This window comes from Alligator mississippiensis, chromosome 11 (genome assembly GCF_030867095.1).
Source record: "Alligator mississippiensis isolate rAllMis1 chromosome 11, rAllMis1, whole genome shotgun sequence".
Classification (NCBI taxonomy): domain Eukaryota; kingdom Metazoa; phylum Chordata; order Crocodylia; family Alligatoridae; genus Alligator; species Alligator mississippiensis.
The window spans coordinates 35,508,132-35,527,788 of NC_081834.1; the positions used below are offsets into that span (position 1 = coordinate 35,508,132).

The following is a 19,657-nucleotide window of genomic DNA, read 5'->3' on the forward strand; positions in this document are numbered from 1 at the left end:
AGTTTAAGCTAAGGACCAGATGAAGCAATGACATTTATGTAGCTCCCTTATGTAAATGAAAATAGTTGCATAAAAGGGGAGGGGGCAGCATCTTAGGCTGTACTATATGCTTCTTTCCTGGACTTGAAGGGCATTTTGTTCCCAAAAGCTTGTTTAACCTCTCTCCCAACAATACAGTTGGCCCGATACATGGTATTACTAACCAGACCTGCTTCTCGTATATTTCTTGGACTATCACAGCTATTACAACCACAACCCTACTACAATTTTTGATTAGCATGCTAAGCATCTGTGGAGATGAGCTACTGCATTACAAGCTCTAGAATGAACGATAAGTGAGATGCACACACTTGTTCTTTAGAACAGAAACAAAATAAAGTGCTGTTTATTCTTGAGTCTGTCTGCTTGTATGATAAAACCTAAGGCCCAGGACAGGCTATCAACAAGGTAGGAATAGTAGTCTACTCCATCAAAGTCCTCTACTCATGGAAATAAGGGAAAAATGATATTTATTGGTACAGTATTGGGATCTTATATTCTGGGCAAACAGGTTACTACAGGGGATAAAACATACTTAGCTTGTATGTATGTACCTGAATGTAGTCATGAGCAGGGACTTGGGTTTTCTGTTTCTGACAGAAAAAACACGGTAAAACCTGGATTTCCTCTTTTTAAGGAGAAAAATATGGGTTAAGGTGGGTTTCCCCTTGCAGGCTGGCAGAGTTCCAGCCTGCAAGGGGCTGGAGGGAGTGGGAGGAGAGCAGTTTGGCAAGGGGTGCCATTCATACACATGCACATGGCCACCAGGCAGCCTGGAGAGCAGCCTGACAGATACGTCTGGGTTGGGGTGGGAAGAGGTCATCGCAGTGAGGGAGGGAGTTTCATAGATTTCATAGACATTAGGGCTGGAAGGGACCTCGGAAGATCATCGAGTCCAGCCCCCCGCCCAAAGGGCAGGACGTCAGCTGGGGTCATAGGATCCCAGCAAGATAAGCATCCAGTTTCATCTTGAAGGTGTTCAATGAAGGCGCTTGAACAACCTCCGGTGGCAGGCTGTTCCAGACCTTGGGGGCTCGGACAGTAAAGAAATTCTTCCTTATGTCCAGCCTGAAACGATCTTGTAGTAGTTTGTGACCATTCGTCCTCGTCATCCCTTGGGACGCTCTGGTGAACAAACATTCCCCTAGATACTGGTGGTCACCCCTGATAAACTTGTAGGTGGCCATCAGATCACCCCTGAGCCTGCGCTTTTCCAGGCTAAAGAGCCCCAGGGCTCTCAGCCTGTCATCGTAGGGTCTGCTTCCCTGACCTCTGATCATGCGTGTGGCTCTTCTCTGGACTCTCTCAAGCTTCTCCACATCCTTTTTGAATTGTGGAGCCCAAAACTGGACGCAGTACTCCAGCTGCGGCCTCACTAAGGCCGAGTACAGGGGGAGAATGACGTCCCGGGATTTGCTTGAGAAGCATCTATGGATGCAAGCCAGGGTTTTGGTCGCTTTACTAGCCGCAGCATCGCATTGCAGGCTCATGTTCATCTTGTGGTCAATGATGACCCCCAAGTCTCTTTCTTCCATAGTGCTAACCAACATAGCACTGCCGAGCCTATAAGGATGCTGCGGGTTTTTTTTCCCCAAGGTGGAGAACCTTGCATTTATCGGCGTTGAACACCATCAGATTCTCATCCGCCCACTTGCTGAGCCTGTCCAGGTCAGCCTGGATCATCCGCCTGTCTTCTGGTGTGGATGCTTTGCCCCAAAGTTTGGTGTCATCGGTGAACTTGGCCAGTCCGCTTCTGACTCCAGTGTCCACATCATTAATGAAGATGTTGAACAGTATGGGTCCAAGGACAGAACCTTGGGGGACCCCACTGGTCACAGGACACCACGATGAGTGACTTCCATCAATTACTACCCTCTGGGTCCGACCCCGGAGCCAATTTTCCAGCCAGTGGATCGTGGGGGACCCAAGGCGACAATTGGCCAGTTTCTCCAAGAGACGATCATGGGACACCAGATCGAAGGCTTTTTTGAAGTCAAGATATATGACATCAATCTCTTCTCCCTTGTCCAGGTGATAGGTCACCTGGTCGTAGAAGGAAATGAGATTGGTCAAGCAAGACCTACCCGCAACAAACCCGTGCTGGCTATCCCTTAAGATGTTGGCGTCGGCCAGTCCATTAAGGATGGCCTCCTTAATAAACTTTTCTAAGATCTTCCCCGGGATAGAAGTCAGGCTGATGGGCCTATAGTTAGCCGGATCCACTTTCCTCCCTTTCTTGAAGATAGGCACCACGTTGGCCTTCTTCCAGTCTTCGGGCACTACACCAGAGCGCCAAGAGTATTCAAAGATCCGCGCTAGAGGCTGGGCTATGATGCTCGCCAGCTCCTTGAGTACCCTGGGGTGAAGATTGTCAGGGCCGGCTGACTTGAAGGTATCCAGCTTCTCAAGATGTTCCTTCACGAAGTCAGCATTAATGGAGGGCAGGGGATCACCCTCACCCGGACTTCCTGGCCCTGTAGCGGGCACGGGCATCCCATGGGGCTGATGAAAGAAAGAGTTGGGCAAGGCTGGGACTGCTGCCCAACCTGTGCAGTGTGTGGGGCTTGGGGCCCGGGGCCAGAATGCACGGCCACAGGGCCCAGGTGGGAAGTGGGACAGGGCCGCGTGGGTGGCGCATCTGGGGAAGCTGGCTCCTCACCACTGTGTGCACTCCCGGGGGGGAGCATGGGGGCATATGCACCTTAGATTTGTGTGTGGGGTGGGTGCTGGCTCCCCACTGTGGGCTTGGGCTCCCTGCCCCACTCCCGAGGCCTCTGTGGCCTGGTGAGTGAGACCCAGTACGGCAGGGCAAAGTGGGACTGGGTGGGGAATCTTGATGCTGCCGCTGCAAGCCCCGCACTGCCATGACGAGGTTCCCCCTGCTCGCCTGGCAGCAGCAGGGGACAAAAGCCCATGCCACCACCCTTGCTGCGGTGAAGCGGGCAGGTGGTGCCTCACTATGGCAGCGCAGGGGTTGCAGAGGCAGCATCAAGCTTCCCCACACAGTCCCGCTCTGCCCTGCCACACCAAGTCTTGCATGCCTAGTGTTGAATTTAGGCACAAGCTAAGGAAGCTGCAGCTTAGGGCCTCACATTATAAGGGGTCTCTAAGCTAACCCCTGGACCTGGTTCCCTGGCCCTGTAGCCCTGGCAGCTGGGGGGAGGGCTAGTGGGCTGTGGGTGGGAACTAAGGGGCAGCAGCAGGGCTGGGGGGCTATGGATGGGAAATGAGAGACAATGGCAGGGGTGGGGCACTGGCATATTGGGGCTTCTCAGTGCCACAAACCAGTGGGTTGGGGACAGCTGCAGCTGGACCTGTATCCTGGTGAGTGAAGGGAGCAGAGAGAACGCTGATTTTTTTTCCATGATAAAAAAATCCAAAATCAAATGCCAAAATTTTATAGGTATTTAGAATTTATTTTACTATAGTGATTGAGGCACTGGTAGGCTTCAAATTACTTTAAAATTGTAAATATATTAATAAAACATTGTGTTCAACTAATACCTATATACAGTGGCATTTCATTTTAATTGGCTATTTGGGGATTTTTAATTGGAGAATTTGGGGTGTTTTTATCAGAAAGTTAGCAGTTTTTAAACAGAGAAAACCAGGACCCTGGTCATGAGCTTGCATAGTCTGACACATTGGTGTCTTATAGCTTTATTATTCATTGTAGCAGTCTGGTTTTGCCTGTCAGTTTGTGCAACTTATACCACTTCTTTTATGAACAGCATTTTTCAGTGTTCAACATTAGTGCTTAAAATTGATTTTTACCCTCTTTTTGTTTTTCATTGCCAGTCTTTTCTTGCCTGCTGAGCTACCCTGTATCAGATTGTACGGGAGCCGGATTTGCCAGTTCTATAGAGGAGAACAGGAGCTTTCTGAGACTTTGCATGCAGTAAGTGATAACCTTGCATAGCAGGATGTTTAACCCTTTAAAATGCAAGAGTAGAAAATGAAATCAAAATCTGAGTCTCTTGCCTGATATGCTGTGTTTAATTTAGTCAAATCTTTATGCTGTTTTTAAAGGAATGCTGCCAGCTCTTCTGTAATTAAAACTTTACATTATTTTATTTATACTGCACTGCAGTGGTTAGATTCCAAGTGATACAAACCTTAAGGATTTTTGAAGACATGGAGCTTGTTAATGTTAATATCTTATAAACTTGAAAATAGCACTTCTTTCCACTGGTGGTTTTATCCCATTCCATTTTGGCAACAACTACACTATGCTGTTTTAAAATCTGTGAGAGCTATTCTAAATTTCTGGTGCATTTAAAACGCAAGCAGTTTGTAGTCCAATGACAAGATGTCTTGGTTTGATCTTTCTGAGCTGGAATGCTGTGAGCTATCAAAAATGCAATCCAAGAATGTCACACAATCCTAGCTATTATAAGACTACAGTCCCCTTTGGGTTTAGTCAGAGCTCACACTGCATTTGATTGTCTCCAGGCTGTGAACAACTGAAGAAAGGTACAATTTCTTTCTTTTTATATTAATGACACTTCCTCCACTTCACTTAGGTCTATGGAATGTATTGCAAGTTGCAACATACTGCAGTTTTAAAAACATGGTTTTTTTTAGTGCTCCAAGAACACAAGTATTATATGGACCTGCTTCCTATATTCCAGTGCCATACTTTGTATCCTGCATGACCTTGGAAGATTATAGGCATGTATACACATGCTCTGAGGTTGTGTGTGTGTATTGGGGGGGGGAGGGGGGGGCTGTTTTAATTAGAATAACCTGCAGCATCTCATGTATTCAGCATCCTGCACTTCAAAATGGTGTCAGGAGCACTTTAACTAAAGCTCATTCAATGAGCCCCTGCTTCCATTTTGAAACATGGGGACCATGAATGACTGGTGCCTCTTGCAACTGAGGGGGCACCATGGCGGCAAGAGGGGACTAGAGCCGCTGCTGCCAGTGTCAGCGGTGGGGAGGGGAGGGGAGGGGGGGGAGGGGAAGGTGTGTCGGACGGCAAGTGGGGACTACCTGTAGCTGCTGTCTGCACCATAGGCGGTTGTGTGTGGTAAGTGGGGACTGCTCACAGCTGCCGGCGGCTGCGTCCGCAGCAAGGGGGGGGGCGGGGGGCAGCAACCACCCGCAGAAGCCGTCAGCGGCTTTAGCAGTGGCCAATCTCAGGGAGGGCACGTGCCCCCCTGTGTCCCCTTTACGCATTACCTATGATGGGGATGCTGAATACATGTGACAGCAAAACTGCTGAAGTATTCTAATTAGATTAAGCGAGTCTGCTCGGACACATTACAATTAGAGTGCATCGGAGCAGGCATCCTGCACGTATACAGGCAGTCTGTGAATGCAAAGGAACTAGTGTTATTCCACTGCCTGAATCAGAGAGCAGGTAAAATCATGTATGGATCTGTGCAAATGATCTTCACTTCTTGTATGAGATAGCCATACTTTGCAGCACCTTCCTGGATTCCTAGTATTTGAAGAGATAGGAAGAGCTGGGAGCAGGGCTAATGGAACTACCTGTTCTCCTGAACCTATGTTGTGAGATGCTTCAGTAGCCACTGCAGGGCTTTGAGGATAAAAAACGAAACAAAACAAAACTAAATCACTTCTCATTTGGATCTGGCAAATCTCCCTAGTGCGCAGCATGCATATTTTCTGCTGTGCTCAGGACACACCATTTGACCTTGAAAGAAGATGAAGTCCCATGAACCTTCAAACAGGTTCCTGGACCACTAATAATATTAGGTATTTTTGTATGGAGAGGTGCCTGATCTTTTTATTTGCAAGAGGAAATTAATTCCTAAATGTAAGATACAAATCTGATTTCTTAGTGCTGTATGCTAAATGTGCTAACTAGAAAGATTTGTCTCAGCTGAGCCTGGCAAGAATTGCTCAGTTTTGCTTCAGTCTCAAAGCCTGGAATCAGACTATTCATGAGGCATCTTGTACTACACAGTGCAGTACCCCAGGGCATTATATAAATTAATATTCTATCTGTGATTGTAGCTAGTAGTTAATTTATCATTTTGCAGTGAGAAACAAGAGGCTAAATTACTGATTAATTATAATCAGGCTTTCAAAGTGTTCATATGCATGCTGAAGTGGAAGTATGAATACACTGCTGACCACCTTTTGCCAGTTTACCTGTAAGCTATTCTGATGGTGGTACAATTAGTTACTATCCACACAGTATTTACTGGTGTTAATTTTTTTTGAAACTTTGGTAATTTTATTTCAGCTAATTGTTTATAGCTGACACAGGGGGTATTTAATTTATGGAATCTTCCAAGTTTAACAGAGGGGAATATAGGAATTCTTAGGTTGTTTTTTGTGGCAAACTCATTTCTATTGCAATATTTCCAACTATTACAAAAATTTAAACAAAACAGTGCTTTATTCTTTTAGTAGAAAGGACAGGAAAAAGTTCAATTACCACAGTGCATCCAGAAAGATAACTTAAAACATTACCAGTGAACTAAGCAGTTTACAAAATTGCATTTTAAAGAAGATTTAGCCCCTAGCTCTTGAGAAACCTTTAGGAAGATACCGTTAGGAAATGGTCTGAAATTCTAATTCTAATTTGATATGCAATTATCAAATTAAATAGAAGTAAACTTAAGTATGTGGTCTTTTAAGGCCAGACCCAGTACTAGACAAAAATAGTACTACTACTGCTATTAATATTTAGATTTATATCCCACTCCATCCAGAGTCTCAGAGCAGTTTACAATAGATGGCAAACAGCAACAGTAGATTCCCCAAATGACACCTTAAGATGAGAGAACTCCACCCCACCGCTGTCACTGTTGAGAACAAATCCTTGGGCAAATCCCAACCCCCACTCACATTTAGGTATATGGGCTCTATTGCTGTGTTACCTTTTACCCTCTCTGCCTTCTCTCTCCTGTTTTAATACTCACTTGTTGCATCTTGTTTTAAGTTACAGTATCTGCACGCAATACAGTGCATCCCCAGAGGCAGCCATGGGTGGCACCCACTGGTGGTTATACTACACCTGTTCTCCTACTCCAGCTTCCCTATTTGATCTCTCACTTTCACCTACCATGCCTTGATGTTTGGGTTAATATATATTTTTAGGAGGCTGCCTGCAGAGAACTGGAGTTTGGCCTTTGGTGCCTTGCTCCATCCTGCTCACCATCAGTCTGCCCAATCCTCACGCCCTAGTCAAAGCAGACCTCTGCCTCCCTCTCTGCCTTCTCCTCCTGGGCCCCTGGCCTCATCTCACTCTGGCCTAGGCTTCAGTCTGTCTTTCTCCCACTGGCTCTCCTGGCCCTGTCTGGGCTTCAGCATCTCCCCCAGGCTTAAGGCCCTTGCAGCCTGCTGGGTCCCAGACCCTTGTAGGGCTATATCTGGGCATTAGCCCCTCTGAACACCCGTGGCCTCCTGCTCCCCTGTAAGCCACTCCAAACCTCATGCTTAATATAAACCCCCAAACCAAAACAAAACTTATAACTTATCTCTTTCTGTTTACAGCTTCCCTACAGAGCTCCTACACTCATGAGGATCTGGGTCAGACTATCCTCCTAGCCTTGTGCAGTGTTGCCAAGTCTGCTTATAATTCGTGGAATTGGGCTTGTTTTTTTAAAAAGTTGCTTTAATTCTTTGAGAGTCTTGGGTTGATAAACAGCCCTGCTCCCCTCTCTTTGAAGTGGGGTTGGCTTGTTTTGGGCTTGTTTTTAAAGGCAGTGCTGCTTTTTTTTTTCCTCACGAGACTTGGCAGCACTGACTTTGTGCTTGGGCTTATATGGCCCTTGGCTCCTCCCCCTCTGGTCACCTGACCTGGCTTTTGGAAAACAGCCCAGGTGTTGCCCGTTCCAAGGTTGCCCCGGGAGCTCTCAATCCCCTCGCTTGCTGCTCAGAGCCGTGCAGCTCTGCATTTCCCCGGCCGGCCTCCTGCTTCCTTCTAGTAACTTCTTCCAGTAGCAGAGTTAAGGACCTCCTGCTACACTGCACTACAGAGCAAGGACCCGTCTCGCTCTACATGTTTGTACAGTAACTGGTACAATGGCACTTTGATCTTGAGAGAACCTTTGGGTGTGTCCCTTGCTCCACCACTGCCAGCCCGAGTCGGCCAGACTTGGCGTGCTGGGTCCAACCCCGTATACCAGTTCCGGAGCTCTGTGTCAGGATGGACTTGGCACACTGGTTACAGCTGCATACCAACCCTGTGTGCCAACCCAAACCAGTGCATGGACGGGGATGACACCCACACATGCAGAGGTCTGGAACTTTGGCAGTGGTGCAGGGGACCAGCGACAGTGTTAATTGCTCTGACTCCCAGAGCCATGGCAATTAATACTGCCACCTGCCCCCACCAAATTTCCAGACCTGTGGTGATCCCTTTTCCTCGCATATAATGCATATCCCAGTTTCTGTGAGGGTTTGGCCGGGATGTAGGCAGTCAGGCCTGCGGGTAGGCTCTGAAGGGCAACCAGGATGTGAGCTAAGTGGGATTAAAGGTTACTGGGGCCTTAGGTCTGGGTCCAGATCAGCAGAGCAGAGGATTCAGGGCTAGGTCCTAGGAGAAGCAAGAGGGAAAGCCAAGAGACGTAGTCCAGAGTGCAAGCTGGGATCAGAAGCTAAGAGAATCAGAGAGCCAGGTACCAAGTTTGAGAGAAGATTCAAGAGCAGGGTCAGGGTCAGGGAAAGCCAAAGCTGAGGCAGGAGAGCCAGAGACAGCAGGGAACACAAGGCTTGCCAGAGCAGGTGGAGGCATGCCTGCATGTTGTCAAGGCATGCCTGTGGCCTGAGGCTACAGTCTGCTTAAAAGGACTGAGCAGCACTCTGGTTACAGGGAACTGGGGCAGTTGCCTTAGCCTGGGATGAAGATCAAGTGTGGAAACTCAAGAGTTCAGTCCAGCTGGGTCTGACTTGACCAGTGTCTCTGACAGTTTCCCCCAACTGTGTTTTGGGGGAGCCCAAAGGTGCAGGTTATATGAGAGAAAATACAGTAAATGTTGTATGTCAGTGGTTGGCCAATAGTGCTTGATGCCCAATCATGAGTGTTCCACAGGATGTCTTAAACATGGATCCTGTTTGCTTTCAGGTTTTTTAATCCTTAGAGCTTCTGCTTTAAGTTGTCTCTGTAATGAGAGAGCTAGAAAACTGTTTCATTTAATAAAATAAGAGTTGCCAAAGCTCCATAAGGAAGCCCTCCTTTGGCTATACCACTTTCCACACATGCTACATTTTCTGCGATTTTTGGCATATGCTATTTTATTGGTTTAAACTATGCTGAGGTGTATGGATGTAATTTCTGAGGCAGGCACATCCTGGTGTTCTCTGGGGGCACAGGTCGCATAGTTTTGCAGGAGGGCACTTTGTGCTTCTCTCATAACAGGGATGTTACACTCACCATGTGCCCCAGGCTGTATCCAGATCATGGGGATTTGTAGTGGGATGGAATCAGCCTGAGGCACAAGGAAGTGGTGGTGGCAGCAGCAACAGCAGCTCCGGCTTTGACACAGAGCACATGGCAGTGGCTCCAGCCCCCACAATGGTGGCAACCCCAGTTCCAGCATGGGGCAGACATCAGGGCTATCATCCAGGGTGGTATGGCTGCAGCAGTGCTGACAGGTGAAGCAGCTGGAGAGTGGCTGGGGCTGTGTCAGCACTTGCTCACCCTCCTGGTATTGATCACCATGTCCACTGGGGCCTGAAGTCCCTGAGTTCTGTGGCAGGCCATTCCCCCTCGCCAGCTCCCCCAACTTATGGTGGCCTGTCAGTAGTTGTGTGGGTCAGATACAGTGATTCCATGGGCCAGATCTAGCCTGCAGGCTGTGTTTGACAGGGATGTTACAGGGATGGCAATAAAGCTAGCCACATTATGCTGCTTATTTCTCGAGCACTGCACTAAGATGCATCTCATATTCCCATGTGGAACCTTTCTAGGATTCAGTCCATGGATTACTTGTCTGTACTTAAGGGCAGTAAAGAGAGGAAGTGTAGTACAGAAGAGCTAGAAGATAGGAACATAAAATTGTGGGTTTTGGGCTGGAGGACTTCATGTGCTCAAGGACTGTAGTGCTTGCATAGGTCCTGAATACGCTGCAGGAAGGCTTTAGGGCAGCCTTAAAGGCAGCTCTTAAATATAAGGTTAGGGGCAGATGAACTATTGCCTTCTAGTAAAAGGAGATGATACTTTTCTGTGCATTAGCTATTTCATGGAAACCAGCTGTGTACACACTCTTACCCTGTGCTAGATGAAAGCTAGACTTTTAGGTTAAGTACTGACAGTCAGAAACCCTGAGACTGAATTGATTCAATCTTTGCAGGTTAGCTTAAGCTGCGTAGATTGAACCAATAAGCAAGTGAGCAGACATTCATTTTTGATTCCAGAAATGCATCCACATGCAGTGGCCCAGGCCAGAAGCTGTGGGTCACTAAAGCATGCCTCCCTGCTCTGCTGGAGCAGAGAGCTTGAATCTGGAGGGAGTCTGGGGCAGAAGTTCAATGAACCGATTTAACGTAAATCAGTTAAGTCTGATACTACATCCATCCAGGTTTATCTTAAACCAGTTTCGGCCATTTTGAAAGCATTTTGTGTGCACTGAATTTCTGTTGTGTTACAGATTTGAATCACATTCCAATCTTTTATAGTGGGTTGTGTAATTTCTGTCCCTAGTGTTACAGAAGGTTAAGCTACTGCAATTTAGCTAAGCTACTGCTTTCCCCTGCCATGAGATAAGAGCCTGCACATGAAATGCTACAATGGTGTAGCTGATATGTGGTAAATCCTCTCCCCTTTTAAGTGTACACATGCCCTCAGTAGAGAAATAGCCAACGTGTCCCTTCACTGGTTAGAGAAATGACATCTAACAGTTTGCTGTCTGTACCAAATGTTTTGGGAGTGGACTATGCTGAGATCCTGCCCAGGCACTAGATGGCTGTATTAGTAATTGAAGATGGTCCCTGGCAGCTACTCTGTTCTACCTTCAGGGGAAGATTTTAGCCTGACCATTGATCTGAAGTGTAGAGCGTTCGATAATTATACAAATGGGTCTGATTCTTCTCTCTCAGCTCTGTAAATTGTGATAGACACAATGCTGAGTGGAGCAAATGAGATCACATCTGAGCACAGCATTGCTTGTACCGAGTCAAATTCATTCTTCTAAGGTGAACAATCCATACGTCTATGAACAAAATAAAAACAATGCTTGGGAGGATTTCCATGTCATTTCTGTTCTCCCCCTCACTGTATCCTGAGATTAAGGCCTGTTTTTATTGCTTTTAAGAGTTGCTATTCAAAATCTTTAATGTTTGAAAATAGATGAGGTATAAACTTTTAAAATCTTTTCAAGATGCTTTAGATTAAGGAGAAGATTTATCTTTTAATGGAGTTGCTTTGGATTCTTGAATAATGTAGTGAAAAAACAAATTGTATTCTTGTCTTAATTTGCTGTTACCTGTACTCCCTTTTAGCATAACATAAGTGCCTGTATATCACATTGATATTATCTTTTAAAGTGATTATTTCCTTTCAAATGTATATTGTAGATTGCTATTATTTTTTAAATATTCTTGTCATTTTTTCTTTTGCATTTGCATGTTCCCATGAAGATTTTTGCATCTCCTTTGTTGCCACACCCTTGTGCAAAAATACTTGAAACTGCCTTTGTAAGTTGGTACATTGCAAAAATCCATTGCACAAGCATAGCTAGCCCTGATTCAGTTTGTTGCTGGTAGGTTGCTTTAAATTTCCTTCCTTCCTGCTGCTCATGTAGATTGGTCCGTTCCTGATTTCTAGATTGTCTTCAGGACTTCTTGAGTATTGTAAAATCAGTTGTGCTGAAGAATACCTTTGCTATGCATTCTGTCCTTCTGCATGGTGGCAGGATTTCTGGAACCCTGAATGTAGAGGAAAGACTTCCTTTTGAATTTAGCTGAATGAAAGTGAAAAGTATAGAAAAATCCCAGATTAAACTAGGTTTATCCTGAGCAAACCAGCCAAATTACTGTTAAGGTTTTATAATTTTGGAGGAACACAAATACTATGCTGCATACACCCTGTTGTATTCTGTCAAAGGCCTTGAAGCCTGAGACAGTCTTCTCATTCATAATGCAATTTAATGAAATCTGATGCAGATTTGCAGACCTGCGTAATAGTGATAAGAAATCCAAGCCCATCCCAGTGCTGCACAGGATTTAAAAAGGGATATAATTTAGTTGATTTTATTTTGCAGCATTTTATTTGCTGTCTGTCACTAATGATGCTTAGTCACTTTCTATGTAAATCAGCATCTGTTTCCTTTCAAAAACCTGCCAAAACTGGGTTCTGGATGGTGGAATTTTTTTTCTGAAGATGGCAAAAACAGTTCAGGATTAAAAATGCTGGCCTGAAATGATACAGCATGCCTGGCTCAGTAGCTAATCCTTATTTCTGTGAGCAGTTCTGTTGTCCGCACTTGTATTGTTCATGTGATTGAGGCCATGTGTAGACATTCTATTTCTATCTCAATCGCTGCTCTCCCAGTAGAAACCTCAAGTGTACAGATATGCTTTTTCTCCTGGAGCAAAAATGGCCATTGTGGGAGAAAAATACCATGACTCCACCCAGTTAGAAGTTGCTCCTTGGAGAATTTCCTATGGGAGAGTGAACATTTGGACATTTTCCCATGGTTTTACTCCTCCTGGTACTAGGAGTGGAGCTGTGGGGAAAGGTTCCTATGGGTTACTCCAGTCTGGAGAAGAGATGAGGGGCAACTGCTCCCAAACCTCCTATAGTCCAGGAGGGGAGTGGAGGAAAGGGGAGGAGCAGCTGCCAACAGTGTGAGAGGAGCTGGCAGAGCTCCTGTGTGAGAAGCGGGTAGAAGATTTTTCCCTGCTGCTCCATCCACTCTGGGCACTAGGAGCTGAGCACAGGGAGCAGTTCTGCCTGCCTGCTTTTCAGTCTGCAGCCCCCAGTGTGATAAGCGGGCAGAAAGTTATGTCCTGCAGCCCCATCTGCAGGGCCCCCAAGCCCTGTACCCACTTCCCACTCTGGAGTCCCTGGCATGAGAAATGGGCAGAAGGATTTGCCTTGCTGCTCTAGCTACCCTACTCCAGAAACAGGATGACTGGAACAACCCACACGTTCCCCAGACCAGGATCCTATCAGTTTCAGAAAGGTACAAGGAGTAGAGGAGAGGGTGCGGTTGCATCTGAATCTGTTTACTATGCCTTCTCCTGGAATTATTTCTAGCAGTGGCAATTTTTCACCACTAGAAATGAACATTTGCAAATGGCCTAATGTGGTGGAATAAAAATTTACAAGTCTGGGCTCTTCATTAGTGAAGTACGAATGTTAGTTTTTTCTAGCTAGGCATTTGCCGTTGTGTCCTGACCTATGCCATGTTTCTCCTCCAGCCTGGGAATGGTGTTGGTTCTTCACAGATTTGGGGGCCTTGTTGCACCTTAGGCTGTAAGTCGAATAAATGTTAATTGACTTAGAGGTGTTTAGCCTTAAGGCGAAAAACCATTTTTGTTGTCTTTCACCTGAACAGCTGTGACTTGTCACTGGAGGCTTGGTGAGCAGGGGCAGGACTAGGAGCTAGGGGCAGGACCAAGTTGCTGTTCCTGCTGGGTGGAGTGAGGGCAACAGACCCAGAGCACCTGGTGGTAATGGTGCCTCCTGCTGCAGCTTGGACCAGCTCACTGCTTGAGCTCTGAGGGACCTGATTCTTTTATTCTCCAGAGCCCTCACTCCTATACTGCTCCCACCTGGGCTGCCAGCTGGCCAGGTGCCACCTGAGCTCTGGAAAGGATCATGCCCCATGGAGCTCAGGCTGGCTGGCATCCTGGCTGGTGGTGGCATTGGGGTATGAGCTCCAGAGAATAGAAAAGGATCAGGCCCAGGACCCAGACACATGCCCCAGTGGGGCTGGGCTGCTGGAGCACAGTGGAACTCAGCAGCTGCAGCCTGAAGCTGGTTCCTAATGATCCCACATGCTGCTGGGCTGTGCAGGGTCTGGTCACTGGCTCCCCCCTCCTGGCTCTCAGTGGCTGTGGCTGTGGCTGTAGCAGCGGGGTGGCTCTGGGCACAGAGCACAGGGCTCAGTGCTGCCTGTCCAGGCGGAGGCTGCAGAGGGCAGATGGGGAGGATGCACTGCTCACAGCCACTTCCCAAGCTCAGCTGCACCACTCAGAGCTGCCTCCCAAACTCAGCAGGAGCAGGAAGTCCTGTCCCTGTACCCCCTCCCTCCCTCCCAGGCATGTGTCTGGACCAGGACTAGGAGCTAGGGGTAGGATCAGCTCACTGCTCTTGCCCGGGCAGAGCCAGCACCACAGCCCTGGAGCTCACTCACTCTGCTTGGGCTGAGGAGTCCAGGAACATGCCTGGAGGGGTATGGGGATAGAACTTCCCACCCCCACCAGGCTTGGGAGATGGCTGTGAGTAGGGAAGCCTTCCTACCTCCTCACCCAGCTGCGACAGGGGGCTTTAGGTGCCTGCCAACTGCAGCCACTGCTGGGCAAGCCAGGTGCGGGGAGCTGGCAGCTGGACACTGCACAGCTCAGCAGAGCACGGGGTCAGCAGGAACTGGCCTCAGGCTACTGCACTGCAGCCACCAAGTGCCACCCTCTTCTAGCTGCCTGGCCCCACCCAGAGGGGTAAGCACCAGCCTGCTGCTCCTTGTAGGTACCATGGCCTGAGTCTAGCCCAGGCACTTGGAGCAGTGAGCTATTCTGGGAGGCACCGTGGCTGCTGGGCCCTCCAGGGCTGCAGTGCTGGTTCTGCTTAGTGGGAGCAGCGGGGCAGAGGCACCATGCCCAACCCTGCTGTGCCCCAGTGTTCCCATTTGCCCTGACTCAGGAAGGACCATTGCATCTTGGGATGCTGGAGGACTTCAACTGGGTGGAATAGCTGTGAAGAGTGGTCCCACTTTAATGGAACTAGCAAAATTAAGCTAACTAGAAGTAATCCTGCCCTGGAGTGGTGTAACTTTAAGATGAATAATGAGTGCTTTAAACCATTTAAGGTGTTAATGTGTAGCCATTCCAGGAGTCAAGAGCTCCAGAAGCTGCCTAAAATTATTGTGTGATAGAGATGTTTGGGTTTTGTAGCTGGGGGGAGAATGGAAGGAGAGAATAAGTAAAAACAGATAGCTCCTTCCATTATGGCTCAAAATCAGAATTATGAAACTGAATTTTCCCTGGCTAACTGCTTAAATCTGTAATGACTGAAGTGATTTGGATTAGAGACAAATTGGAATATTTTTAAAGGGATTTCAAGAGATATCTCATTATGGTAATCCTAACAGGCTACAAAACAACTGATTATGCATTCAGAGCTACTTAAAACTGATACAAGAGAATCACTTTTATTTTTGTATTTAATTTTACAATCTAATTTTTTTGGTCTTCCACATAACATGCATAATTTGGCTGAATTTGCATACTGTTATATGTGTTCAGTTTTATCTTGTTTGGTTTATTTTTAAATTCACTTTAAAGCTTTAGTCTGTTATTTCACCTCATTTAAAGCCAACTCCAAGTCTCCAGCATCATCTTTGCAGTTTAGTAATGCTGGGAAGTAATCAAAAACCATCTTCATTAATTTTTTTAAATAACATTTTCTGTTCACTTATGTATTCACATGAAACATCCTTTTTATGCGAGTGTTTCAGAAGTTAGAGAGAACTGTACCCTGGTTACCATATAACTGAGAGTGGTGGGGGGATGACCTCTTTCCTGTCCTTTCTGGGACAATCTTTTCTATCTACAGACTTGGTGAGCTGATCGCATATACAGGCAGTCGACTGTTTCATCTGTAGGGATGCATCCACACTCTTCGCAAAGGAGCTTGGCTGCTCTCAAGGCCAGCAGTACACCGATTCTTTTGTACCCTGTAGCTAAGTGGCATGGCTTATCCAGAAGCAATGTGATCCCTTCAGAATGAAGGGAACAGCGTACTTAATTTTTATTGTTAGATTGTGCTTTTTTGAGGTTACAGCTGCATGAAGAAAAGCTGGAAAACTGGATAATTCAAGAATATGAATCCCTAGGGGAAAAGTTGTTGTTTGTATGGTGAAGATATTTTTTAGAGCAGTGGTTCTCAACATTTTTTGTATCAGAACCCATTTGTAAACATCAGTGGCCAGTCTTGACCCTAGTGCCCCTCGCTCTTGATCTGTTGCCCCTGCCCCCAGTGTGTGGGGTGGGGCTGGGGGGTGCATGTGGGGGTGGGTCATGGGGGACCCCAAGCAGCCCCTTGCAGGCTGGAACTCTGACAACTTGCAAGGGAGAAATCATGGTTTCCCTTGCTTTTCTTCTTTAAAGGAGAATCCATTTTTTAAATTTGTTGATCTATTTTTAAAGTTTGTTCACAACTCTTTCATATATTCTTGTGGCCCACTTTTGGGTCACAGCTCCTGTGTTGAGAAATGCTGTTTTAGAACTTTCCTGGTTAAGACAAAATAAAGTTCTCCTGTGCTCCAGTGAAGTCACAATGGTTTGATAATAGGATGTTTCAAATGTCATCTAAATTACTTGCTTGCCAAGGAATGCACTTTTTAAAAATTATTAAAGTTGTGAGATGAAAGGGAAACAACAACTGTGTTGAGATCTTGCTTGATGAAATTGCACACTTTTTACTAGTGTGGGGAAGATTCTGATTTGGTCTAAACCCAAGCTAACTTCTCTGATTTCGGTAGTCACTTTGGCTTTATTTAGGTGCAAAAGAGATTAGAATCTGGTTTTATGACTAACAGCCAAAGACTGAAACATATAATTTATCAAAATTAATTTGTATTTATAAATAGAAGTTGACAGTTGTAATGAAATATGATTGCATTGTTTTGCATCTCTTTAGAGCAGCACCATAGGTTTTTTTTTTTAGTTCTTTTGCCACTGATTACCAGATGTTTTGTGTATGGTTAAGATATATGGTAGCAGAGATTGGGCTGAGTTGTATCCTCATTCTATGCCGTCATTGTACTTAGTCAGTTGTTAGGAGGAATGGACAAAACTCAGACACTGCATGACTCGCAGACATAAAATGAGAGGCTTCTAACCACTGGACATTACTCATGTGCTTTGTTCAGCATCACATTTAGCCTTCTCCTTTCTCTCATTATTTAGGTTGCTGATTTACCGTAGACTCTCCACTATCAGATACATGAGTGGGACTCAGGTTTTGAAGATGGATATAGAAGCTGGAGAGCTGATTATTTCCCTCTCTTTCACTATTTGTGCAACTCTTAGTTTTTTTCAGAGAAGAGACACTGGGCACGTCTACACGTGCTTTTAATGAATGGTTAGGTTACTGTGCATTAAAATAAAGGGCAGTAAATTGTGCCCCGGAAAGGGTCTACACACATGCTGAGCAGTTGAGACCAGGGATGTTCCTGCCTCCCTGCCCCACTGCAGCAGCCAGGGGGCACTCCTGGATCCCCTAGATGCCAGTCTGGGGCTGACAGGGGGCATGGGGCTGGTCCCAATCTCCACATGGGGGAGAGAGCTATTCCAGCAGCTGGGACTGCTGCATCCCAGTTATGTGGGGATCATGCCCAATCCTCATGTAACTGGAAGAGGCATTCTCACTCAGCAGAGACACTGCCTGACAGTCATGTGGGGATCAGCTGGGTTGGGAGAGGTGTCCCTACGTGGTGGGAGAGACTGACTGCCTGACAGCCACATGGGAATTTGGAGGGTCCTGATCCCCACATGGCTGGAATAGGCATTCCTACCTGGCAGGGGTGCTGCCTAGCAGCCATGTGGGGATCAAGAGGGTCTCAATCCCCACATTTTGGGAAGAGAACTCCCCACCTGTTGGGTGGGGATGCCTCTCTGGCCATGAGGGACTCTGGGAGCTTGCTATGTCATTTACATACTATAGATTTCCCATCTGAGTGGCATGAAGGATTGAATCATATGGTGATAACGCAAGAGGTTCTTCATTGTAGCACTGTACAGATGTGATTAATTCATCATCCCAATACTGTTTGAAAAGGGATTACTAGTCATTTTCATTTTCACTTACTGCCTAATATGCTCACATTAATTGTTTTCATTGTTTAAAAAAGGTGCTAATTTTGCACAACCAAAATTGATCGATGCTATGTGTTGTTTAGCAGCTGGGGCCCCAGAGCAATGAATTTATATGCTAATATATGATGATTTTGATAGAAATAAACCGATTAGGTACCCAGAGTTTCTCCAAACATTTCTTTTAGAAATCAGACAAATGAGTTGCTGTTGAATTACTGACTCAAACTCATTCATGTACTGAATATGAGTAATAGAAAAAAGCCAGGTTTCCTATATAACAAATGAAGAGTGCAAAATTTCAAGGTAGAGATTATAAACTCTAGCTCTGTACCTAAAAATACATTACTTTGGATTCAAACTGATTGATATAAAATCTTTTACCAGATATAATGGAAAATTAATACTAGTCAGTGCCATTTATTTATATTTTCCTTTTCTTTAGTTTCAAGAATTAATTAAGTATCAATTCAGATTTTTTCACATGTATGCAGGCAGACTTTACCGACATAATCTATTTGAAGGATTCATTGAGGATTTTTAGGAAAGGGTAAAACTAGTAATAAAAATGCAGAATGTTCCACAGGAAAGATGCTTTTAGTTTATAGCTGAAATCCAGCTGCGGAATATGTGGAAGAAATTTTAGGAGAAATTTTAATCAACTCTATTCCTACTTTGTAAGTAAGATCCAGATGTATGACTTTAAGTATCAAGGTAACAAGAAATACTGTTTTTATAAAGTTTTAAAGCTGCAGTCAAACCAAAATTGGAAAGCAGTTGTAAAGTAGGAGAAAGGAAAATGAACTACTCTGAAGGATATTTGTGGAACAAACTCAGAATCTCCTGGAGTTTAGGCTTTCTGATTTAGCTCTCATTTTAACAAGATAATTGGTGGATACTTCCTCTCATTCTCTAACTTTTCAACCTTTTTTAGTCTAAGTACCCCTGGCAGCCAGACGCTGGGAGGGGGGAAGGTAGTGTGCGGCTGGACGCCAAGTGCGGGGGAGAGGGTTGTGTGCAGTCTGACATGGAGCAGGGAGGTGGGGATGGTGCATGGGCGGGCAGGGACAAAGTGCCTTTACCTCGCAGCAGCAGGGCCGGAGCGGAACAGGGAAGCTCACTGGGCTAGTGTGTGGCGCTGGTGGCTGCCATATGCAAGCTTCCCCGCCCTGCAAAGGGATACTTCTGCCCTTGCCCCACCCCAGCTCTGATTCTGGGAGGCAGTGGCACTCTGTCCCTGGCTGCCTGCACATACCCCCTAGGACTGGTCCAAGTACCCCCAGGGGTACGTGTACCCCCAGTTGACAACCCCTGCTCTAACCCATTGATGTGTGCTAAAGGCAGAAGGATAAGCCAAACACCCAGTATTCACAGTACTTTCTATTTACCTACCTGCTCTTTGTACTCTCATACTCTGAACTGCAGTGGAAAACACTATTGAGAGGGTGGTTTCGTAGCAAATATTTTTCAATGCTTCCATTTTGTAGTCTAGACTTTGTTCTTTTGTTTGAAGAAATATTGCTCCTCGTGGCCTTTTTCACATGGTAACTTTTCATTTCTTCTGTGTAACCAGAACACTAGTCCTCCACTTCAGATTCTTTACTTTCCACTTCATTCTGACAGGAGAAGATGAGCAGTTTTCTTTGAGGCAATACAC

The 19,657-nt window shown here is 46.0% G+C and overlaps 1 protein-coding gene across 12 annotated transcripts in view; it reads left to right on the plus strand.

The window, feature by feature from the left end:
* Positions 1-19,657, plus strand: part of APBA2 (amyloid beta precursor protein binding family A member 2) — a 259,348-nt gene that overhangs the window by 34,829 nt on the left and 204,862 nt on the right. For 9 of the 12 annotated variants that reach the window (XM_019477583.2, XM_019477581.2, XM_059714809.1 and 6 more), the window contains one exon: positions 3,838-3,937. The exons of the other annotated variants lie outside the window; for them this stretch is intronic. The gene's annotated coding sequence lies outside the window, so the exon portion shown is untranslated. The remainder of the gene's footprint in view (positions 1-3,837; positions 3,938-19,657) is intronic. 12 annotated transcript variants of the gene reach the window in all.